Raw genomic sequence first — 26,854 nt, 5'->3', positions numbered from 1 at the left:
AGAAAGCGCATTGAGTGTACGCGAGGTTGCTCTGCGCAACACATGGAGTGTGCAGTAATTTGCATAGCAAATGTGCCAGTACAACAATAACAACTACATGTAGAGGTAGAATAACAATATATAATATGGTTGAAAAGTAGCTACCGGTTCTTACGTTATATGCCCCACTCTGTGCCTTACATGTATAGGGTGTTTCAATTTACATTGGTTGATATCGGCAACCAGTGACTATAATACAAAAGTGTTTCTCAAATACAAAATTGAACCAAAATCACTCCTTCGAACCCAGATGTAACTACGAATCAGACGAAGGAAATATCTGTATATCTGAAGGATCTAAAGAATCTATATTTAAGTATTTTTGAAAAATAACTTCCTCTGCGGGCTTGAACTAGAAGTTAGACCTAAGAACTTCTTCAAAAACATATATAAAGAGGTTTCTCAGCTACTTGACCTTCTCTGAAAGGTACTTCAGTTTTTTATAAAGGACCATATCAGCTGATTAGATCTTAAGACCTGAGTTTCTACAGATAATATAATTTTCTGACTGAGGACTTCAGTGACCCAGTCCTTCTTCAAACGATGCTTTCTTCTATGGCTTATGGGTCCATTAAGTATTTGGAATGAAAACTTGTGTTTAAATGGATAAAATTTTTCAAAATTTATATTATTTCCATAGATAATTTGAAACATTGAAACTACGAACTCGATCTCTTCGAACATATTTGGGTGTTAAACCTTGAAGATCTCATACTTTCTTATGAGAACCATTATTTATTTGTTGGAACGATCCTCATGACAGAACTTGAATATTCGTTTATTCAGTTCTAGACCTCCTTTTATTTTTTCTTCTTTATAACCGTTTCGTTGAAAACCCTAGGGTTTTGTACTAACGACTGTTCTAAACAATCTCAGTTAGAAGGTCCTAATTCAACTCAACTTTTTTATTCATTCTAAATGCATTCTGGACATATCCATATTGTGAACCCCTTTATTTACTTAAGCAACAAGAACACTCCATATATATGTCTCGTTATATCAACTAATTCATTCATCAAGCGCATCAAAGGTGTAAAGAAACTTTCAATGAGTTTAATTTTCCATTGCGCGTTACGATAACCACACTTTTTTCTCCGCTCTGCCTCAGCTCAAATGGTGGTGGCGGTTAACCAGCGCCGCAGAAACTCAAAAAAAGGGTTCATTTGAGGCAATTTTTGTGCTTCTTCGTAAAAAGAAAAAAATAATAATTCCAAAATAATAAAAGTAAAAGGAGACGCTGCAAATATTTACGTACTCGAAGAAAAATGTCCATAAAAGCCAATTACAAGAAAAAACGTTAATCATAAAAAATCTCACATTAAACAAAGGCTTCTCCCCCGCAAAGTCACCATAACAAATTTTGTTGAGCGTCACTGCTGCTGAGCCGCCATCAAAAGCTGTGCGCTAACCAATCAACCTGCTCACCAAAGGCAACACTCGAACTGCCACCCGGCCTGTTGTTGTTATTATTATTTTTGTTTTCTTTTGCATAATTTTCTAAACAACACCGATTGCCCGGCAACACAAAGTAGCTCAGCTGTTCCGAATGGTGTTTAGGCAGGAAAAAAATTGACAATATCGCTGGGGTGTGGGTGGATTTACCGATGATATGCATCTAAACGGGGAGGGTGATTGACTGTTTCCGTTTGCTTTCATTTGAATAATTTTAAGCCGTATAAAAAATGATGTGAATTGTTAATTAAACATAAGTAAGTTACAACATTTTTATGGATTTTTTAAAGAAAATATTAATGATTTTATCCTGAAACAATGTTTTAAAAAAGCTACGTAGTTACTAACGAAGAACACTTTGTTTAGGACCTTATCTATCATTTTTGTAGGTTATGTTAAGTTAGGTTTCATTTAACCCATGTTACTTTACGATACTTCGAACACTCTAATAAACAATATACATACCTGATCCAAAATGTTCCTAAGACCCCCATTTCAAAATTTAAAATATCTTTATTGTAATGACAAAGAGATTCAGAGCAGTGTGTCTCTCGAGGAATGTTTAAATGCCGATCCACTATTTGAATAAAAGATTCCAATGGGATCACGCTTCAAAAATTGCATATCGTTAATAGTAATTTTAGTGGCAGTTATCATCAAGAAATATTAATATGGCCAAGAAGTTCAAATACTTTCTTTTCCACTTGATCAGTTATATTAGATCAGAACCCTAAGTTTTTTCGAACAATATCTCGCAAAAGCGTTTGCTCGGTTTCCCAAAATCAATCAGTTAATTGTATTCAGATTTGGCACTCTATTATGAGGGGAAAACGATTTTAGGGTCTGCAGAAGTACCTTTATTTAATCTTCCGAGTATTTTTTCGAATACACGCTGGAGTATTTTCGACCATTCGAACAACATTACCTAGCAAGCGTAGCCATTGTGTTTTTATTCGCTGAACTATGTCAATGTCGTCGTATAATTCGTACAGCTCGTCATTCTATCGTCTGCGAGATTCGCCGTTGCAATGTACAGAGGACCATAAATCCTCCGTCTCATCGGATGTTGTCATCGTCCACGCTTCTGCACCATACATCAGGACGGGAATAATGATGGACTTTTAGAGTTTGATTTTGATTCGTCGAGAGAGGACTTTACTTTTCAATTGCCTACTCAGTCCAAAGTAGCATCTGTTGGCAAGAATGATTCTATGTTAAATTTCGAGGCTGACATTGTTGATGTTTTTAATGCTGGTTCCCAAGTAGACGAAACTATTGACGACTTCAAAGATATGACTGTCAACAGTGACGTGTGAGCCAAGGCGCAACTGCGCTGACTGTTTGTTCCTAATCCAGTCTGGAAAAAACAGAACAAACAGCAATAGTTTGAAGAAGTCGCACGATAGTGAGTCAATCTGTCTGAAGCCTCTTTTAGTATCGAACGGCTCAGAGAGGTCAGATATTAGTTTTGCAGGGATTCAAGAAATAGTTTTTGAAAAACGCTCGTCCTTTGATAGGCGATGTCTAATCACCAATTATATCCGAGGCACAAAAAAACCTTATGGCAATCCAAAAATAGGAAAAGCACAAGACCCACAAAGAACCAAAACACTTTATGGGGGTCGAAGCTAAAAAATTTTGAAGTTTAGAGGGTCCCATATATTTAGAGAGACTTCACACGAGAACGACTTGAATTACTGAATTAATCCAGTCAAACGACTTTTTTATTTTGTATTAAGTAATATATTTAAAAAGTATGGAACATTAAATTATTTTAACTTGTCAGTCAAAATTCTTGTAGTCTTTAAGCCTACCATTAAAATAATATCCATGTTAAATTGAAACAATTTCGTTACGCTTTAAATTTGAATTTCGTCACATGGGACACGCGGCAGACCTATGGGTAATATCAACAACTGCAAAGGAAACAGAAAAAATATAATCAACACAGTAAATGAAATAAGGAAAAAATAATAATCGTACTCATAACGGTAATAATATGCGCACTCAGAACGTGGACACGAGGAGTTAAAAAATCTTACAAGAATTTCAAAAACAAACACCGTTACAGAGCATTATGAAAATGTGAATTGGACGCGTGAGTACAAGAAACGCATGCTCTGTGAAGGAAAGAAAGGAAGAAGCGAGCGAAGAAGAAGGCATCACTCGAACGCTGAGCTGTCAATAAGCCACCGGTGGCCATCAAATACGAGCACAACAACAATAGCAGCAGAGCTGCGTGCAACCTGTTCATAACGGTTATGCGCTGTCCGGAGCGTGAGGGCGTGGCGGACAAGCGTACCACAGTGCGAGATTGACAAATTGATATTTGCATTTAAATTGAAAATTTACATTTGTATGATGCTTGTTGTCATTTTTATTATTCACCACATTGGGGTAATGAAAGCCTCCTGCGGTGGGGTACGCTCGCCGCCAAGCAAGCAAGCGTCACCCGCTATGTTCTCGCCAATAATCTTGAAGTGTATTGCCTATTGTTGTATTTGTTGTTTGCGTCTGAGAGTCGTCACTTGTGGTCACAATGGTGTAATTCACTTTAAATACCTTCTTTCAGTTATTTCCGAATTTAATGCCTACAAAGTGTCACCTTTTCGTCATGCAACATTTGCTTACTTTCAGCAATTCATAGTTGTTGTTGTTTGTGGTTGTCATGCTGACATATTTTTCTGACAATTCGACAACATTTCAAATTCCGACTGATGACCTGCGGGATTTTTTTCAATTTTCAATTTGTTTTTTTGTTTCTTCGTGAGTTGGAATCTCTGGTGATTTAGTCGCTTTAGTTCAACAATTTTATATTAGTGCTTTCCGTAAATCGGATAGGGTATTAGACAAAACTGTTAAATGGTTTACCATGTGGTCTGTTTGATTGTATCCTTATGAAAAAGTTCAATTTAAATCATTCAACATTTGAATTTTATAGCTCTACAATGCTATATGAACCATTCATAATCTATATGAACCATAATCATTTTAATTTATTTAACTGAGCCTGTCTTTTAATTATTTTTTTTTTAATTCCTTTACTCAAATACCAATGCAACCTGAAAACAAAACCTTATCAAAGCTAATCAAATTCCAAATTACAGATATGATAGATATAAGAAAGAGTCGTGATATATTGCCTGGTAATTTTCTGGTCGAATTTTCAAAGTCCATTAAAATTTTTACTATCTCGAGATATATGTATCACACTCCATACTCTTCTTCTGCTGTAATGTGATTTGTGTAGAGATCTTGACCTAGCAGGGATTCAATAAATAGTTTTTGCTTCTTCTTTAGCACTATAACTGTGGGTCGGTCTGGACCTAGTACCCAAAACTTAGCCAGTTGTCTCTATCATCTGCGAAGTCACGCCAGTTGAACATCCAAAGTGCAAACATGGCCCAAGTGCATAGGTCCTTCTATTAGATGCGTGGCGCCCTTGCTTCCGTTGTCCACCTATGGGTCTAAAATCGAATGAACTTTTGACTAGAGCATCGTTTTCCATATGCACGACATGGTCTAACCGCATTCGTTGGATTTTTATACGCTTAACTATATCCATATCGCCCTAAATCTTATACAGTACATATTTCCATCTTTTTTGGCACTCCTTGCTCATGCAAACGACTCCAATGATCTTACGGAGAATAGTTCTCTCGAAGGCCCCAATTACCTTCTCATTTCTGGTTGTCCACGTCCATGTTTCTCCGCGAAATCTTTGTTCGTCGAGAGAGGGATCTGCTTTTCAATTACTTACAATTACTACTTCTTTAATTTGACAAGTTTGTCTTTCGTGATACCGATTATTGAAGGCTTTCGCAGTGTAACGATCGATGATTTTTTCTAAAATGCGTTTGAGTGAAACGAATACACACCACATTTACTGCCCATCGATTTTCTTGCGAGGAAGTGGTGGAATCGTATAAAGTAGCTTGATGGAAAGTTCGATGAGATGGGTTTCAAGAGATAAAGAACCGTTTCTAACCACCGCTATGAATCGTTCTCGATGAAGACGTATTGAATTCATAGTAAGGAACGGGGTTCTTTTTATTCTGCCATAACCAAGTTGGTTCTTTAACAATATTTACCTCTAATGAATACTAGTCATTTAAATATTGCAAGTCTATCGTGGGAATCCCTCCTCTTTTTCTAAAAAGAAATATAAGCTTTGCGTTGAAACTCCCCACCTCCTACTAACAATTAAATGACTGCCAGCAATTATCAACATTTATAAACATGGTACTTACGTAACGCTAATTACAGCTTGTAACCATATCGCTCCATGGCGATCAGCAGCAACGCGAAGGACTTCCGAGCACTTATATAAGCGCTCATTACTATTCGTCGTTGTTGGCGTGGGAGTGGGCCAAAGCTGTCAACAGGTTAAACGGTCAGTATCAGCAACAACAACAATAATGCCAGCAAAGAATCAACTGTCAAGCGATAACATTTCAAACGTCACGCGTTGTCCATTTGCCAGCGAAAACAACAACAGCAACGAATTAAGGCAAATTAAATAAAAAATAACGGCAATAAATAATAAAAAAGTGACAAAAGCGTAAAGTTGCATGTGGAAAAAGTTTTTTTTTTTTTTGTTTTTGCTTTTTGTATTTTTTTCTACTTTTCCTCCTTTGCTGTTCGTGTAAATGTAGCGGGTGTCGCCTTACAGTTGTTCCACCATTACTTTGACTTCTGTCATTCGCATTTGCCCTCAACAGCGCAGCGCCATTGACAGTTGGCAGTTGACTAATTTTCGTGCTGTTTGCTTTAATTTTTTTTCCTTTCCGCTCGCTTTTTTTCTAGCAATTTATTTTTTTTTTCTCATAATATCGCGTGTCAATTGTCGTTCATGAAAAAGGCTGACACATACATACTAACTAGAATAATAGAGATAGCTAGTTGACTGACTGCCCGCACGGGGAATGTCATGCAATCAACAAACTGAAAGAAGTTGGAAGGAAAAAAACACGCTAATAATCAGGGAAGTCAACATGAAAACGAATAAAAAAAATTATGTAATTGCTGAAATTTTTATTTCTTGTAATGCTACACTTTTACTTTCGGTTTTCTCACATTAAAATTGCATTATAATCGTTTTGGCCACCTTTACTGCATACACGAAGTACACACACACCCTTACAACTATACAAATATCCTGCAAGCTTTGCTTTACAAAGTAACGAGTATGAGCTTCCGTTTCGCGTTCACACGCCGCTTTGCACTCTCATGTTTGTATGTATGAGTGTTTGTGTGCAATTGGTGTAGGCAACCCAGTCTCATATACTCCTTCATTCGTTGGCGTTTCCGTACCCGTGTCCTTTCGCATTTGACACCGAACGGCCAGTTAGTTGTACGACTGCCGCGTGACACACTTTGATTGCCATTTAATTGAATTTAATTAGGCTCGTTTTCCAACATTTTTTCATTCGTGTTTTCATAGATTTCCATTTTTTTTTTTTTAATTTTTTTCTGGCATATTTCACACGCCTGTAAGTGGGCACACGTCTTCTTATTTTATGTTTCCGTCAACTGTTTTTCGACAGTTTTGATTGAATGTGCTGTTAAAGAGGGGATTAAATAAACAATTATCGGTATACATAGTTACATCTATACAAAATGTATAGCAATTTAGGAAGGCTAGATACACTTAATATATAATATTTCTTTTGACATTTCTGAACCCAGCTTAACTAGCCTTTTACTTACCTTATACTATATTATATATTACTATAATTAAAATCGACTGTCGTACAGTTTCAAGTTGGGGAAAAAATTATTTTCAAAACGAGAACGTAACTTGAAGAGCCTGTATTAAACCAAACAGGAGCAACCCAATATTGTTTATGAAACTTTGTATTTTTTAATCTTATATTGAAGTATGCAACAAATGATATGAGGTGGTATTTATTAGCCTCTTCACAGCCAGTCTTTTTCCATTACAAAGTCAATCTCGATTTATGTTATACAGCATAATGGCAGCTGATGCTACTTTTAAATTCAAAATTAAGTGGGGATATACCGGGCAATTCCAGTGATTATAAAAATTATTTAGGATAGTTGACTACGTCATCCTGGTTTGTAGCTGTGTCAGCTCTCCTGTGGCGTCTTTGTTTTTTGCTACCAATATTTATCGTTCACCCAGCCAATTGTGGATATTATATTGTTGTTTTATGTCCGGAAAAATGCGATGGATAAGCTCCTACTTCTTTGTGAAGTGACAGAAATCTGTTGGAAATATTATTAATCCATCGAAGTGTCAATTGCGTCCTTACCATTTTCAATATCTAGCAACTGCTTCTACAATCGCAATTTGATATTGTTGCAAAAACATTCGTATGTTAGTCCTTAATTAGCGATTATTTATGTGCCGTTCGTCACAAATTCTCAACTTGCATATTTGGAGAATCTTCGCTATAGCGCTATTTTTCGAGATTTTCAAACTGGTGTTTCGTTGATTTGCAGTTTAGGAGTTGCCTCTATTCCCGTTATACTTTGATGGTGGAAATGAGTGAAATCGGTTCAGGAATTACCTCAGGCTATCGGCACAATCTTATATAATTGAACAATGACAAAAATATCTTAACAAAGCATGACAACCTTCAAAATATATATATTTTTGTTGTCAACTCAAATAAAATCTTCTTCTTATTATCTTCCTCGCAATTTTTCAGGCGGGAAAGGCACTTAAACGGGGATCGCTGTATTAACCTTTTGATTATTGTCAAGCCTACTTCCATCATCATTTAAGTAAATTGTACTCATACCTTAGGTATATAATGCGGTAAGGTACACGTTGGTTTCTCTTTGAAATCAGCTAGAACAATCTATTACTGGTAACATTCTTCGATAATTTTCGAATTTTCCTTTAAATTCATTGAGGTTGCAAAGTCGAAAAGACCTATTGAAGTCTGGACTTATTCGGTCTAAACCAGCTTAGGCTCTACTTACTTTTCGTATCGACGTTCCTACTTCGTCATCTATACCAGTATATATGAGTATATCAATCTGACCTCCTCATCTGAGCTAATTTGTTTCTGTTTTATGGATTCAGGTATATTTCAATCGCAAAACCATATTTTAACACTGATCCTTATTAAAATTCAATTATTCGTACCATACTTAGTTGTAAGAAACCATAATTTCGATCTTAAATTTTTGTATGCGTTTTCCTTCTTAAATAACGGACCTCATCCCGCACATTTTATACAATTTCAGGGACAGAGTTTTTTTGAGGGTTTTAAGTTCCAGTTCTACATCGCATTTCAGACTTCACTAGACACTTACAATATTTGTTTGTCGCAGCTGAGTGCTACAAATGATTTCGAACTATCTAATCTATATAAAAGTAGTTTTTATTAAAAAAAAAAAAAATTGATTATACGCGTTAAGACTCTTACTATTCTTATTGTCTATTAGATGTAAGTTGGAAAATTTTATTCTTAAGAACTTCCTACACCCACGTATTGGTAAAATATTTCGTTATTTACGCCTAATTCATATTACGTCGAATGAATTTTCTACGTTAGATCTATCTTATGGGACTTGAAAATAAATGTTTATCACATTTATTCTGACGCTAACACGAAATTTTATTAAATATTTGCAACTTTTGTCTAAAACTTGTGTAATAATTAGCTTTCTTCGAAAGTTTTTCAACACTAATTTCCATCTAGCGATCCATAATTAACAATAAATTGTTATTTTCCATAATCACTTACACAAGTTAAATTATTATTGAACAAATTTTGTATAAAATATTTATAATTGTATTATTTATATTTTTGTATACTAAAAAATGCGCTACTTACCAGTGAAGTAGGTTAAACTCTTCATATTACAGGCTTTAATTAACAACTTCTCGCCATTAAACGCTTAATTATAGAGTGATATGAATACCTACATATGTATGTGTGTAATTAAATTTCATAAATAACATGTGTCGAGAATTTTCAAGACTGAAGCAATTAAATAACAATAAATTTCGCTATTGATGCACACTTGCCACGCAACTCACTTATAAATGTAGTGGAAGGTAATAAATAAACTGTTCGTATGGATAAATATATACACACATATGTATATCTACGAAGAATCTTCTCACTCTTTATTTCTCACCTTATTCTTCACCTTCAATCGCAGATAATGAAATAAATTAATATATGTGTGTGTGAGGTGTGTATATTACAAGTGTCTACATATATCCTTGCAGAGTTCCTTATTTACTTGCAACACTTAAATATCGTTAAATGCGTTTACAAATGTGCTTATGAGTTCATTTAGCTATATCTATAATCAATACACTTATATCTAAGGCAGCTTTGCTCATATATGCATTTATGTACATCTGTGTGTTCGTCCTTAAAACGTTCAACGCTTTCGCTGCTCATGATTTGCCATTCAAGTTTTAATTGCTTCCAATTAAAAATGTATGCAATTGCCGGCGCAAGGAACTAAATTCTAATAAATCTCGATGGTACTATGCATGAGTGAGACACCTTTGAGTTTGTGTGAGTTTGTGTGAGTTTGCATGGATATATACATATATCTACCAGAAATACTTGCTTAAGCCACATTACAACTTGGCACCTTTACACTCATCAATTACGCACTATAAATATGTAATTACATACATATTTATATATTTGAGTGTGAGTCCTCATACATACATGCATATGTAAAGCATTAAATGCAAGCAACGTTTTATCGTTTACAACTATCACAAATCTATTGAAACTAATTAAAACGCGTTGAGTCGCAGCTTTTCACTACACTTCACACTCAAACACACATATACGCAAACATATATACACATGTCCTTACACCCATTCACACTCCGCCTCGCCTTGAAGTGTTGATTGCTTACGCTTGGTATCGAGTGTTTCATTTACACCTTCGCCAATGAATTGACACAGACGCCTCCATTTATATCTCAACCTATCTAATGCTGTTATTTCTAAATATAACGGCACCTTTGTAAAGTCTATCAACTCTTTGGTATTCCCCTTTGGCACTTTGGCTGGCTTCAGGCTTAGCATGCTGTATGAAAGCGTTTAATGAGCGTGCAAAGCAACAATTATTTTAATTATATCTAATAGTGTGGGCCTTGAGACACACACACACACACATGCATACATGTGTTTTTGAGTGTTAAAGGGTTAATGATTTGTAAATAAGCAATTAATTATGACTACACTTCAAATATGTGGTTAATAAGTTGCGGTTAAAACGCGGCTAATATGAAGTTGATTATAGTACTGTGTATACATACCTACATATTTATTGATAAACATAGAGAACTGTGTATGTGTGTACTAATTTAAAATAACTTTAACGCCTTCGCGAATTGAATGGAGACTTAATATTGAGTTGGTGTGGGTTAAAGGCCTCATTAGTAGTCAATATGCTTAAGAATATATATTAAAGTTCAAAAGGCAAACTCCACAAAGACATAATAAGATGAATCCACTTAGTCGGGCAAGAAAATCAAAAATGTTAGGTTAAGAAGGTTAAGGAACTATCCTAAGACCTTATGCGTTCACTAGTATGCCATAGATCAAAAGATAAGAAAGCTGAGACTTGTGAATGTATGTGGTTGGCGTTGAACCGTTTAGCCGGTTATAGCCGAATCGATGAAAGCGCGCCACTCTTCTCTTTCCTTCGCAGTTCGGCGCCAGTTGGAGATTTCAAGTGTAACCAGGTCGCTCTCCACTTGGTCCCTCCAACGGGGCGGAGGCCTTCCCCTTCCTCCGGCGAGTACTGCATCGAACAGAGCTGGAGTGTTTTCGTCCATTCGGACAACATGACCTAACCAGCATAGCCGCTGTCTTTTTATTCGCTGAACTATGTATGTCAATGTCGTCGTATAATTTGTACAGCTCGTCATTCCATCGTCTGCGGCATTCGCCGTTGCCAATATTCTGAGGACCATAAATCTTGCGCAAAATTTTTCTCTGGAAAACTCCTAGTGTCGTCTCATCTGATGTTGACAACGTCCAAGCTTCTGAACCATAAAGTAGGACGGGAATGATGAGGGACTTGTAGAGTTTAGTTTTTGTTCGTCGAGAGAGGACTTTACTGTTCAATTGCCTACTCAGTCCAAAGTAGCACCTGTTGGCAAGAGTGATTCTGCGCTGGATTTCGAGGCTGACATTGTTGGTGTTGTTGATACTGGTTCCCAGGTATACGAATTATATACGACTTCGAAGTTAGAAAGCTGAGACTTAAAACTAGAAAAAAAGAACCCGTTCCCTCTACGATCTGACCTACGGAAAGGACATGAATTTACGTCTTACAAAGGTCTTGGCGGAAGCATTTCTTAATACATTCAAGTATGTTATAAAATAGTTAAAATGAAAGTCATTTAACACTCGTTCATCATCATCATCTTTTGACGCTACAGCTCCTTGTGAGCTTTGGTCTGCTGTACATGTGATCTCCAGGCATCTCAGTGCTTTGCGGTTTCTTTCCAATTTTTAATGTCAAGCTTTTTTGTGGCTCTTCTAGTTCGTCAATCCATTTCGACTACTTTAGTAGTGAATAACAATACATAGTACAGAAAAAGTTCTAGTTATGCTTTAATTGATATGTTTAGTTCCCATTTTTATCTCAGACCTTTTAGCCGTAGTTTAGGCAAACTGTAACCGTAACTGGAAACTGATATTCATTTTTTATTCATCCGTCAATCGATTAAACTAAAGATAAATAGATTTCGAGATAATTTCAAAGCGATGTGAACGAATTTGTTCATTTCTTCATGAGTGTATCATACATATTATCAACATTGCCGATATAAAAACAAAATAATTATTTTTATAAGAGATAGTATGGGATATGCCTCTTAATTTATCTTCTTCTTCTTTTTTGAGAAATTAGAGCATTAAGATATCAAGAGAAAGATGTTAGAATCGACACAATTCGCTTGTGTAACAACATTTGCTCTCAGAGAGTAGTTGACAGATGGTATTATTACCTCACATCAATTCGTTATTAAGTTAAATAGACCTAACCTAAATAGGTCTACCACTTCTAGAACAACAATCCAATGAAACATAAAAATATACAAATGACTAAACCTGGGGCCCTTACTATGGGTACCATATTTTTTGAGGTCATTGAATCCAAATTCGTAGTCCATTTAACCCCATCAGATAGCCCCAGAAAACAGATATGGCGGACAGCGATTTTTTAAATTCATCGAATTCGCTTGAAACTCGTTATCCGCGGGTTTTCGGAGTCTCTGACTGCGAATCCGGTGTCGGTTTTTTCAAAATTCAAAATGGCGGATTCAATATAGCGGACGCTTTTCTGAAAAATTCATCGGAATCACTTTAAACTCGTCTTTCGGGGATTCTCAGTAAAGCTGATTACGAATTGGACGTTACTTTTAAAAATTAAAATGGCGAACCAATATGCCGGACATATTTGAAAACTTCCTCATATTGCATCCGCCATTTTGAATTTTTAAAAACCGACACTGGATTCATACCGTAAACCCTCGAGTAACGAGATTCAAGTGAATCCGAGGAATTTTAAAATGGACCTCGGATTCGGATTCAGCGACCCACAAAAACATATGGTACCCATAGTAAGAGCGCCAGGTCTTGACACGATTTTTTTTGTATGGCTGTGTAATTAATTTCTTCTAAAGCGGTTACATTCGCTTCTTTCAAAACTTTCTATTAGCATCATTTAGTGTATCTCAAGCCCTCCTTTATTCTGAAACGAGTTGCTGTACACGTTAATTTCGCTTTGCAACCTGTAGCCATAATATATCGGAACTTAAATTTGATAATTTTAATACAGCTGCAATCTGGAGTGATAATTTTTATTGACCTTTTCCTATTATACCTCGTAAGACTTCGAGTTGCTCTTGAAACTTTGCTTGGCATTCTCGAAGAAAAAGTCTTAAATCACACTCTGGCCTTCTCCACTTTTTGTGCATATACAGAATACATAGTGATTGAGAAAACCACAATGCGCTAGATGGCGCTGATGGTGGAGCTACTTTTCTTGATAAATGGTCGTGATTCATTGCTTTAGATTATACATAGATAAGATACCAGTAAGTTAATTAAAATATCGCGATAAAATTCAGAAATTCAGTTATTCACAATACCTTTTACCAGACAGTTTTGTGAAGATCCTTTCCGACTTCGTCAAACAAAATTTAAAAAATCAAAAGAAAAATATAAACAGGTTCCGGCGTCGCAACGCGTCAACTAATTGGAAAAGAAAATAATAAATTTGCGTCGACTAAAATACAAGGCCGAAACACACACTAGCATATATTTATAAAATGAGGCAGTAAATCTCGAAAAAAGTATCCTGAGGAAGAGACAAGGAAACAGGCGAAGTAAAATGCAGTAAAAATGAAGAAAATTCTAACGGATCTAACGGTAAGAAAGTGTGGCTGCAACGCGTTATTCATCATCACCATAATTACAGTAACGCCGGCAATGACAACGCCAGTGACAACAACAACAACAATTCCAAGAACAATTAGTGTGTTCATAGTGGGGAAGGAAGTGGTTAAAGCAACTGTGACTGGAATCGTAAAACCAAAGGCGTATCAAATATTTATGTATATCTGTATGGCACACAAAGTAAACTAAGAATGCCGAGAGTCTGTCTTAAAACGTTGAAGCGAGCTCACACCAAGCGCCCGGCAACCACAACGAGGTGTCAGTGGAATATTAAAAAGTCAAAGCGAATGCAGTTGGCCAAGTTAACTGGAGTTTTTTGTGTAAAATCGCGGCTTGCCACAAATATGCTGAGAGAGAGTGAGTGGAAGAATGAGAGTCAAATACTGACGCACACATAATTATCTGTCGCCACAGGATTTCCATTCAAAGCCAAACATAATCAACTCATTACAAGAACAGACGGAAATCCAGTTGTGGCGGCGACGGCAGTGAGCAAAAAAAAAACACATTAAACATTGAAATAAAATGAAAGGAAGTGCAGGAATGCTCACACTTACAAATAGAAATACAAATATTCATTTGTGCTAATAAATAGCAGCCACTGTAGTTAACTTAGCTGCGGAAACCGCGCGCTTTACCAACTAAAGCGAGCTGAGCTGCTAAAGGATAACAACAACAACGCTGCTTTAATAAATTTTTGTTGTTTTTGTTAATTTTTTTTTAAAAGAATCTCAGCAGTTTTAACTCATAGATTGTCAGCAGCGGTAGTCACTAGACAGTGCAGTGGAGTGTCTAGTGAGAATATCCTCCTGTGTTCCTGCTGCTGCTGAAAGGAGTAGCTGCCGAATGCGAAAGGATTCCAGCTGTGATTTCGAATTTTTCTGCTGATTCTCCTTGGGATTTACGAGTACTGTTGTGGTATTTTATTTTATTATTCGTTGTTGTTGTTTGGTTTAATGTACTCCTGGCTGATCTGCTTACGATTTCTTGTGTTTTTTGCTGCCTTTTTTTATATATTTTTTTGTTTTCTTATTTTTTCATATCCTTGCATTGCTTTTGCTTAATGCCACTTCGTCTCTTCTGGAATGTGAAATAAATATAAGCAGTGGATTTTATTTTGCGGTTGTTGATGGTTGAGATTATTTTGTTGTCAATATTTTTGGTGCCTTAAATAGTGTGGGCCATATATGTACATATAGAACACACATAAATAAATACCTATGTATATGTGTCTCTTGTCTTGTTGTTATTATACTCTCGCAACAAATGTTGCTAGAGAGTATTATAGTTTTGTTCACATAACAGTTGTTTGTAACACCCAAAACTAAACGAGTTATATATATGGTTATATATACCAAAGTGATCAGGGTGAAGAGTGGAGTTCAAATCCGAATGTCTGTCTGTCCGTCCGTCCGTCTGTGCAAGCTGTAACTTGAGTAAAAATTAAGATATCTTGATGAAACTTGGCACACTTATTTCTTGGCACCATAGGAAGGTTGCTTTCGAGCAAAATCGGACCACTGCCACGCCCACAAAATGGCGAAAACCGAAAACACATAAAGTGCCATAACTAAACCATAAATAAAGCTATGGAAAATTTGGTATGAAGGATCGCACTATGAAGGAACATATTTGGATGTAATTTTTTTTGGGAAGTGGGTGTGGCCCCGCCCTCTACTAAGTTTTTTGTAAATATCTCGCAATCCAATAGAGCTATATAAACCAAACTTTCTGTAGTCGTTTTTTTAGCCACTTCCTAATGCAGTCCAAAAATTGAGGAAATCGGAACATAACCACGCCCACCTCCCATACAAAAGTTAGGTTGAAAATTACTAAAAGTGGGTTAACTCATTAACGAAAAACGTCAGAAACACTAAATTTCACATAAGAAATGGCCGATGGAAGCTGCACTCAGATTTTTTTACAAAATGGAAAATGGGCGTGGTGTCGCCTACTTATGGGTCAAAAACCATATCTCTGGAACTACTCGGCCGATTTCAATGAAACTTGGTTTGTAATAGTTTCCTTACATCTTAATGATATGTTGTAAAAATTGGCTTAATCGCTTCACAACCACGCCTACTTCCTATATACCAGAACTTGATGATCTGAATTGTTTACTTTACAATATATAAAGTAAGCACTAGTGAAGATATCGGTGCAGAACTTTGCACAAATACTATGTTAATACTGTGGCAGCCCCGTTCTAAAAATCGCCGAAATCGGACCATAGGTTTTTAAGGCCCCATATATCGAACACGAGAACCTCGGTGCTTCTAACCTAATATTAGGGTTTCCAACTTTCTATGGACTTTATACAATATATATGACGAATATGTGGGTCAAATTGTGTATTATATAATATAAATAAAGTTAAATATATAAATTGCGAGAGTATAAAATGTTCGGTTACATCCGAACTTAGCCCTTCCTTACTTGTTTTGATTTTTGTTTGTGTTGGTAGTTATCTCGAACATCCAAAAGCTTTTAATGCCCACACTGACTTGTTTTTTTACAACACATACAATCTATTGAAGAAATTTACACTAAGAAGTTTCAATATTCTAGTCGCAGTTCATGCGTAACGAAAATGTAGAATATTTCATAATAATTGCGTTACTACTTATAGATTAGCTAAGACAAACCTTGTAGTGTCAAATCGTACAAACAACTGGTATAAATCATATAAAAGAAGAGAGTTCAAACTTAACGTTTAGGTAGGCTCGTAATATAAGATCATTAGATATATATAATTCCATATACCCTTCGAACGAAACCACTTGATTATAAATCGCGACTAACAAAGTTATCACGGTTGCCTTCAGTAGTTGATTATTACTAATTTAAGGTGTTGTCAAGTATATTCCGGCAGTATGTAGCTTTATTTTATACTTCTTCTGAATAAATATAAATTATAGCGATTTATTTAACTTTTAAATTAAAACATATTTAAAATTAACAATGGAATTTTTTTTTCAATATTTCTTTATTTATTGAATCTGATTTTTTTAAGCCTAACAATAAGTTATAAAGTCTTAAATCTATTTAAAAAACTAGACAAGCTCAAACAATGGAAATTTGAAAACATTGTCCCCATGTAGTCTAACTGAAATATTGTGGAGTGATATCTTCATGCTTTAAGTTTTATAGCCCAAGAATTACTACTACGTACGCTCGTCAAGTTGTCACTATTTCTTTAAGAATATAATTATTGATCTTATTATTATTTAAAGTGGTTTTTTGATGATGTCTGACAAAAGGAGAAACTAGTTAGATTGGGCTTGACAATCCTTGCTGGAAAGGATCATAGAAGTTCTTTTTATGAATAATAAATTTTTATAAGGCTATACCAGTGTGACACCCTCAAAAAAGCGATTTTTTATTTGCTTATTCGATAGTTAATACTTTCAAAAATATCCTGTGAAATCGGCAAGATCCTATCTTGAATAGTTTTTGAATGACAGCGTCCTAAAGAGCTACTGCTCGTAGGTATAACCCGCGGTAGTTAAAACTTTAAACGCGTTTTTCTCGAAAGGACATTTTTCACAATTTCTGACACTCAACGAGAAATTTACCGATCGACTTCAAGTTTAAACTGGGTATTCTTGAATATATTTACTATACAATGATCTTATTGACTGGTTGAAAATTGTCAATTTGGCATTAAAACACACACTTTTTAAAGAACTACGCCATTTTGTTAGTTTTTGTTATTTTTAAAAAATCGTAGATCATTGCATAGGAAATACCTTCAACTTTAATAACATTTTTGAATATTTTTTTGATTTTAGCTACTTATTCGGCCGAAATCATGTCAGCAGTTTCGGAACTTTTTTTTGGTACCCTATTTTTCAATATTTTTGTAAAAAAACAAATCATAAAATATAGTTGCAAATATACCTTATTATGTCCAAAAAACTTCAAAACATTCGGTCGAGTACTTTCTTCAAAAAAAATCACGAAAAGCGCCTAATTTTTCGTGGGTTATACTGGCCCCTTAATTGGTTTATTTTCTATTTTGTTATGAAGTTGGCTATTCTGATTCGAATATATGTAACATAATTGCACATCAGTTCACCAATGACCAACCTAAGAACTTTTCCTGCGTTTATTTTATTCAGAGAGTTGGCAACTCTATAAAAATATCCAAACTCCATATAAAAGAGTTCCTGGTTTCACAGTTTATTAAGGAAATATACACAAATTCATACTTAAATAAATCAATAGAGAACTTATTTAACAGTTGAATTTAAATAAATCGTATTTAAATTTTATAATATCTTTATTCAGAAAAATGATGTTTATTTAAACATTTCCATTTTTGTTTTCATTTGTTGAAGTTGAAAATTATTTCAACAAATTACCAATCTCAACAACAAAACGAAAGAGTTGTGCCATTCAAATTAAGCCAATCTAAACTCTAAACACCTTCAAGTTGCTTAAGATTTTCCATTTCCTGCAACAGCTGTTGCACCACGAGTGTCCTTCAGCCAAGTCTTCAAAGCGCCACTTCATTGTGGCGAACCCTCAACAATCAACACTCAACTGTCAACGCTGTTGTTGTCCGTTGTCCTTTGCCTTCTTTTCGGGCTTTGTTTTGTGTTTCTTTAAAAAATAGTTGTACAACAACAAACATTGTTGCGCGTAAACGTAGCTATCAAGGCTTTGAGATTGCTAAAGCTTTTGCTGATGCGATTGTTGTTGTTGTTATCTGTTTTGGCATTGTTATTGGTGTTTATAATTTTGTTGAAGTTGTTGTTGTAGTTGTGTGCGCCGTATTTTATCATCGCAGTTATAATTGTTATTGCTGTTGTTGTTGTTGTTGCCACTGTTGTTTCGCCCGAAATACAACGAAGCACTTAACACCAAAAATCCTATGTTGTGAATTTAATCCTTTGTCTTTGCGCTTTAATAACTGGCGGAGCACTACAGTTCCCCAGCTCCCAACGCTTGGCTGCTTCTTTACGTCTTTCATTGTCATTGCTATTGTTGTTGTTTAAAGCACAAAAGTGTGAAGCTCAAAAATTGTGAAGCGTGTACTTGAAGCGATTTGTTGCTGTTGTCAACGCGTGAGTGTCGCGTCTTCCGATTTTTCTTTACCGCGTCTTCTCACTTCGCCTCGGCTTCTTCCCGGCCACTCACATTTCCCGCGGCGCTTTTTTACTAATTTTAATTTCCATTCAGAGCACTCGTGTCTTCAGCCTTCCTGTTTGCATACTGAAAACCAAAATCCCACCCACACCCTGCTCAACCGGCTGCCAGCGACACGGCCCTCTTCACTTCTCTTTTCATTTTCTTTTAAATACTATTTCTTTTCGTGCCCTGCACTTAAGGACCTTGTCTTGCGGTTACTGCCGCACAGACAAAGCGTCACTGCCGCTCAAAACCACGGCCTCCATGCCTCTCACCGCCGCCATTCGCCTACAGTAACCTGATTCACTTTAATACGCTTGCTGCGCTCCGCAGCCGAGTTGTCAAAAATCCATTTCGTCTCAGGTCTCATTGTCAGGCCGGAGCGACGGGTACTCTTCTGCTTAAGCGCTTGGTTGGCAGGCTAGACGTGGTAGGAGTGCACGCCGCGATCCCGCTTTCCTTCACGTCTGCCACCTAAATTTCCACCGTCCCATCATACCTGCCACCGCCATCACCAGCGCCACCGCTGATGTCACCGCAACCGTCGCAAATTCGAATTTTCGTGGTTTTAAATGAAAGTCCTCATGCCACAGGCTATGCGTGGCTACACGCTACCTCGCAAAGCCCGTCGCAGCACGCGAACCAGTTGGCTGAACCAGCAGCACTGTGTGCCCTCGAATTTGGGCTCCCACTCTACTCACCCCGGCTGCCTTTGGGAATTTAACCCATTCATCTTGTTCGCCAAAATCGCTGCTCGCGCTCATTGTTTTTGCTGTTGCTGTTGGAATTGTTGTTCTAACTGTTGTTGTCGCACACAGCCCTGCTAAAGGATTACTCAATTAATTTAATTATGTGCTGTCAATCATTGCGCTGTGCGCCAACCGCCGCCACTCGCGCCTGCTGTCTTCTACTACTGAAGACGACATTGGCCGTCTGCTTTGCGCCACATTTCATACCCGCACCCCAAACCCTCACAGTAGAGTACGAAAGCATAATCTACCGCTGCCACCCATTAATTGCACCGCCGCCTTGTCTCCTCTCGCTGCGCTTGTCCTTCTCGTTTGATGGTTTTTCAATTTTTGCTTCTCAGTTTCCTTCACCATTTTCATTTAGCATTTGCATTTTTTGTTGTTGTGCTTGTGTTTTTTGTTTTGTGTGCGTACATGCAAAATGACTTTTCCTGAGGAGCTTTTCATTTGGCATGGATTTTCCATTTATCCCAAATGTTTAACCCACCCCTCATCTCTTCAAACGTCGCTTGCTTCTTGGTTCTCAACATTTCCGTTCACTGTTGTGACGTTCTTGGCTCGCAGCTATGGAACCCATTAAATTTTAGCAACTCAAGTTCGGTGTTTTGGTTTTTCATCTCAGATCAAGTGGTTTTCTTCTTCGGTTGTGAGTGATACTTCAGTACTAATGGTGTTTATGTACATATATATTCTTATAAAATATTTGTATATAATGTGGTACTTGTCATGAAATATCGTATATAATATAAACGGACATGCTTTCAAGATTGAAACTTGTCATATACACCTCACGTGTTCTACAACTCTGTCTAATAAGTCTTCAAACTAATATTGAGACTCGCAGGTCCTGCAAATCTCCTGAATAGATTGTCTTACCACTCTTATATCCGCAAAGTTGTTAGGAAGCCTTTTTGGTAGCGGCGTTAACCCTCTGAGAATGCACGGCTCAAGATGCATTGTCATCGAGGTCATCTAACGGAAGGAGTTGTTTCGATTGGTAGGACCATAGAAAGAAGGGTATTATATAAGTACCGTGGGGTATACAAAGGTGTGATTAGTGTCTCTGCTTATCTTGAAACTCGAAGTCAGCGCTTATCGTAATATTTGCCAGAAATTCAAGGAAAAACTGTCAGAGGTGTTCATTGGCTTCAAATACAGGTATGCTGTTTTTTCATGTAGCAAATAGGCGATTTAGGACGATCATTGTGAATCCGTTTCAACAGATAAGCGTTATCAGCCACCTTTTCCTTAAAGTTAGGTTAGGTTACTCTGGTTGGCTAAAAAGCCACATATAGACCAGTTTTGGTCCTTTGCGATACCAGATGGAGTGCCGTCACGCAGTTAATGAGGAGTAATCATCCTTTAGGATGGCTGCGCTTGTTGCGAATTTCAAAAGGCTTTGTGGCTTCACCAACGAAATCTCTTCCAGATTACCCTAATGTGTAGCCTCAAATGCTGAAGCCGTTGTCTTGATAATGTAGGACATTCACAGAAGAGATGTTCCATTGTTTCTCTGGTGCCTTGCTCTTGACATTTCCTGCAGTCTATGCGATATATCAGCCCCATCTTGTAGGCGTGCGCCGCCACAAGACAGTGACAAGTGAATCGTTATTAACTATATATTATTCGAATAGGTGGCAGCTCTATATACATTTTTTTATCATATCGCTGTATATTATAATGGTTAAGCCACGTGAAACCAGAGTGACTCTTGCGCAACGTCGTTCTGGATATTGTAGCAGGTTAAACTCCTACTTATCCAGATTGAACCCCAACATATGTACATGACACTAATCACCTGTTTACATGCCCAGCGAACACAACTCATCTAACACCCCTTTCGCTTTGGTCCGACCCCATCAAAACAGCTTGTTTCCTGGGCCTCCCGTTAGAGGACCTCGACGACAACTAGACTTATGTTTTCCATTCCGGCAGGGCTAACGGTCAAGGAGAGGTTACCATCAGTTTTAAATTAAATTAAAGTCTCTTCAGCTTATTATTTATGTTATTGGTGTTGAGCACTTTATTAGTTGGAAGTACATAATGCAATTTAACAGAAATATATTTTACATATAATTAATTAACTAAAATATTTGTATATATCACAAATATATATTTTCTATGTATGCTTGTGGCTTCATTATTGCTGTGGTAATTTTAAGAAATACAAGAATTATTTTTTCCATTTTTATTTTCACTCAAAAAACTTAATTTCCTTTCAAGGCGAACTCATACTTGTAAATAGTAACAACAACATCCGGTTCTGTCGCACACACGCACACAGGCTAACGCCAATCCGTCATTCGTCTTCATTTTGACATCACTCACACTCCAACCGTCGCTGATGAGTGCGAGTACGAGCATATCCTGCGGCTGTTGTGGTTAAAAATTTGTACTTCGTACGAATGACGCTTTACTCTTGGATATGTGAGCTGGTGTGTGTCTGACACACATTCATACATTCATTTAATTTCGTTTCATTTGCTCAAACACGTTCATATATTCACATATACATATGTATATACTCCTTTCAAATGCATTTTAATGTGTTTGCATGTGGGCTCCTTCTTGGCAGTGTCGACTTTTCATTTTCAATTCTGTGATTTGCTTACTTTGTGTGACTTCGGCTTGTTTGAAATGGATTTTAATTATTTTAATTATTTCACAGCATTTGAGAAGCTGACATTTTTACAATTTTTGTGGCATTTCGGTCGACACTTGTTAGCAGTGCGTGGCACAAGAGGCATATTTGCTTGAATGAATGAATAAATTAAGTTTATTTCAAAAATATACCCGAAAAAATTTAAAATTGACCTGTAATAACAATGAAATACTTTACATATAAATTAAAACAAGATTTTAAAATGCCATAGAATAAATTGCTTACATAATAAACTACTACCATTTTCAAATGGACTAAATCGGACTACAACCATGCCCATTTTCCATAGAATCCCGTCCCCTGCCTTTTTTACAATATAGGGATACCTTTCCGACTAACTTTATGTCAAATACAACGAATAGCTTCAATGTGGTTTTAGTATTTGAACTCTATTGAGTCAGAGAGTTGAGAGATCATATTATTATGGAAAAACGGTATCATTGATTTTTGTCGCATCGTCTTGAAATTTAAAAAAGTAAGGAAGTGCTAAGTTCGGGTGTGACCGAACATTTTATACCTTCGCAATTTATTGTTGTAATTTTATTAAGATAACGCACAGTTTGACTTATCTATTTGGCATAAAGTCCACTATAATAACGAAAATTTCCCTATACTGTATATGAGGACTGAGGTAATTCCAGAACCGATTTCACTCAATTTCACTACCAAGGTACACTATGCCCAAGACTATACGCTCACTTAATTTGGCTAAAATATTTCACATATTAACCGATATATGTGGTATAAAGCCCACCGTATTTTTGAAAACCCTATAATTAGGTATATGGGAGCGATGGGAAGTTATGTCCTGATTTTAATCATTTTTAATACAGAGACATGCCATTAAAAGAAAAAGATTTCCTCTGAATCACATTAAAATATCTGAGAGATTTACCCATATTTTCGGTGAAAAATTACGCTTAGGCACTGAATTCTTCATGTTCGATATCCGGGGCCTTGAAAAGTTATAGTCCGATTTCGACAATTTTTTCACAAGTGATGCAACTATGATCTGTTGTACTATATATAGTATTTGTATAAAGTTTTATTCCGCTATCTTCATTGGCTCCTGATGTATTTATTATAAAGTGAACGAATCAGATGTAATTCAAAATTGTGTTATGTGGGAAGTAGGCGATTTCGCCTAAATTCCATCCCGGTGTCAAGAAAATATTATATACCGAATTTCATTGAAATAGGTCGAGTAGTTTCTGAGATATAGGGAGTTTTTGACCCATAAGTAGCCTACGCCACATAACTACGTATATATTCAGTCAATGATTGAACGTTCAATGATTGAAATGTATAGTCTGATATATCTCCCTATCAAGACATTTATTAAAAAAATATTTACGAAAAGTTTTATCGTTTTTTTTTACGCACTTCATCACAGAATAATTAAACTTTTTGTAAATACCGCTACATCCTGAAAATATGGCATGGTATAGTTAACATTTCGAATAGATTTGCCGAATTTTTTTATGTAAATTTTGATTTTACTAGACAAGACCTTTTCTTTTTTTATTTATTTATTTTACATATTCTATAAATAATATGTGAGATTGACACCAGTTCTTACATAGTTCTTATATATTGAAAGTTATGTCATGGTCTTTTGTATATGCAAGTATTGTTGGCTTTAACGAGTTTTAAATTGAAAGCCTTTAAAATGGCCAGCCAATGGTTGTTGAAGCTTAAAGGGTAGGGTGGGCTTCAAAAGTTTTCCACCAAGGGTATTGTTATGATTTTTTTTAAATATTTTTTTAATATATACAATCATATACATATTTCATTTAAACAATACATAGGTATTTTGTGACATTTTTATTTAAAAAATCCAAAAACTCAGCCATAGGTGCCTCATCTCGCTTGACGTCTAAAAAAATGCTCTTACCGTGGACAGCACAAGTCATTATTGATTTATATAAAATCAATAAACCAAAAATATTTCGATAGTACATGAATAATTCTAGTTAATTCACAAAGAAAAAAATGTAATTTTTTGACAGACTTCGAATAAAAAAAAATATTTTTTTTTTTTTAATTTTTGCCATATATTGGCTAGACAAAATTTGTTGTATTAAAGATTCAAATATCCTTCATTCATTACCTAGATAATGTTATTTCAAAGATGTGTGCAAAATTTGAACAAAATCGCTTCAAACTTTTCCAGAAATCGTATCCACCGACTTGAAAAATTGAGTTTTGAGATAAACGCGTTTAAAGTTTTATATTGTGATAGACGAGGAACGATTGGCGGAACTACCAAGGGGTATATCTCTTATAAGTTTACTCGGATTAATTTGATATTTTTGGATAATATTTTTAACTTATTGTACTATTTAAAAAGAAAATAAAAATTTTTCAAATTTTGAAACCTATCAGGGGGCAGTTTAATAACCTCTGGAATCTTCAAATAGTTGAAAAAGTTAGAAGAAGGTAAATTTTCCAGGTCAATGTAATTGCTATAGCTTTCACTTACGCTGATCGGACTGATTGCATAATTTAAAAACTTACGCTCAAGAAAAATTCTAAACACACCACTTATAACTAATTAATTCTATAAAATGCATTCAAAATGTAAAATATTTTAAATTATTTTTTTGAAACACAAAAAAATCCATCTAACTTTTATACACGTGCGCAAATACGAATTTGCTGCCAGTTTTCCAGCTAAAAAATTTCCAAAAAACACTGCGGCAAATTGCAATGCTCAGCAAATAAGCGCACTTGAGCCAACACACCAAAAATATTACTCACAATCAGTGTGAAATGCCACGCGCCAAAAATTAGTAATTTCGTATATTCCTTGAAAAAATCAACAATAACTACAACACATTCAACTGATATCCCTATGGCACTCACAAGAAGCAGGGCACACCGCCTGAGTGCCGCAGCCAAGCAGGTGAATGCAGATAACACTCGGCTCACATGTCAATTGCAGCGACCAATAGAAAAAACAACAAAAAAACAACACTATTAATCCTCAACCGAGCACGGACGCACAGCGGAGTGTAGACTTTACTAGCAGAAAGCTGATCTTTTGCTTGAGCGCTTCAAACTCGCTTTCGGCTTTGCCTGGCGAAACTAACGGCGAACGTCGACCGTCGACCAGCGACGAGTGGCAAAAACTAAAAATCAAAAGCCAAAATAACGGATGCGCTGCATAGAACGCACACACACAACAGCAACAACAACAACAGTGAAAAAAGAGAATAGGCAACAACAAATGAAGAAGCAACAGCCAGCAGCGTAGCAACTAATCTGCCTCGAGAAGGGTAACTGCAAGCGCCAGCTCACCTCACCCTCGTCGAAGATTCGCCGCGTAAAACTTCTAAACGCGAACGCTGACAAAATTTTTGGAAAATGAAAAACCAAAAACCCAAAAATGAGCAGAAATAAATGAAAATGAAGAAACTGCAAATCGAAAAAGCCGAAAATTTAGAAATATGTCGCAGCGCTGCTGGGAATTTACAGTTGAATGAAGGATACGCGTGAGTGCTGGATTGCATCTCGGCTTAGTGCTGGGATAGTGCTGTCAGTATAACGGAAAAGCCAAAAAAAAAAAAACAAATACAAAAGCGCTGCAAAAGAAAGCAGGAAATCAACAGCGAAATCCTGCCGCACTAATTCACATTGCTTTCCTCGCGTTCGTGTTGTTGCGCAAGGGGAAACGAAACGAAAGGACGACTTCGGTGGGCGCAATGCTTTGTATAACAGTTGGGAGAACTTGTGTCAACTGGGGAAAAGCTTTCTCCAGATTGTGTGTGCGAGTGTTTAGCTATTTAGTAGGCGAGTGCCAACACGTGTTTCATATTTTCTTCTTTGGTATTGTTCTTCTTGTTGCTGTTTTCCTGAAGTGTTCTACAAATTGTTGGGGTAATTCGGAGTTTAATTTTTTTTCATAATGTTGTGACTGTCGCAATCGCCTTTATCAGCTGATAAGGTGAGGAAAATATAAAAAAAATTAGAAGATGTTGTTTATAAAAGTTGTCTTAATTCAATTTCCAGCACTTGACATTATAAAATATAAAACAACATTTTAATTGAGATTTTCCTATCGCCATTATTTTCATATTAAAATAAAAACGACACCAGAAACTAAACGAATTACATATCTCCATATATACCAAAGTGATCATGGTGATGAGTAGAGTTTAAATGCAAAATTAATTAATAATTAAAAAATTAAAAATTAAATCTCCAGAACTGCTCGACCAACCTCAACGAGATTTGGTATATAATATTTTCTTGGCAACATGATGGATGGAAAATAAGCGAAATGGTTTATCAACCTACATCCTATATAACACAATTTGGAACCCATATGAATCCTTCACTTTACAACTTACTTTACAATATATAAATCCAGAACAAATTAAAATACCTGAATA

The sequence above is a fragment of the Zeugodacus cucurbitae genome, chromosome 5 (genome assembly GCF_028554725.1).
Source record: "Zeugodacus cucurbitae isolate PBARC_wt_2022May chromosome 5, idZeuCucr1.2, whole genome shotgun sequence".
Lineage (NCBI taxonomy): Eukaryota > Metazoa > Arthropoda > Insecta > Diptera > Tephritidae > Zeugodacus > Zeugodacus cucurbitae.
Note: the sequence above shows the minus strand (reverse complement) of the source record.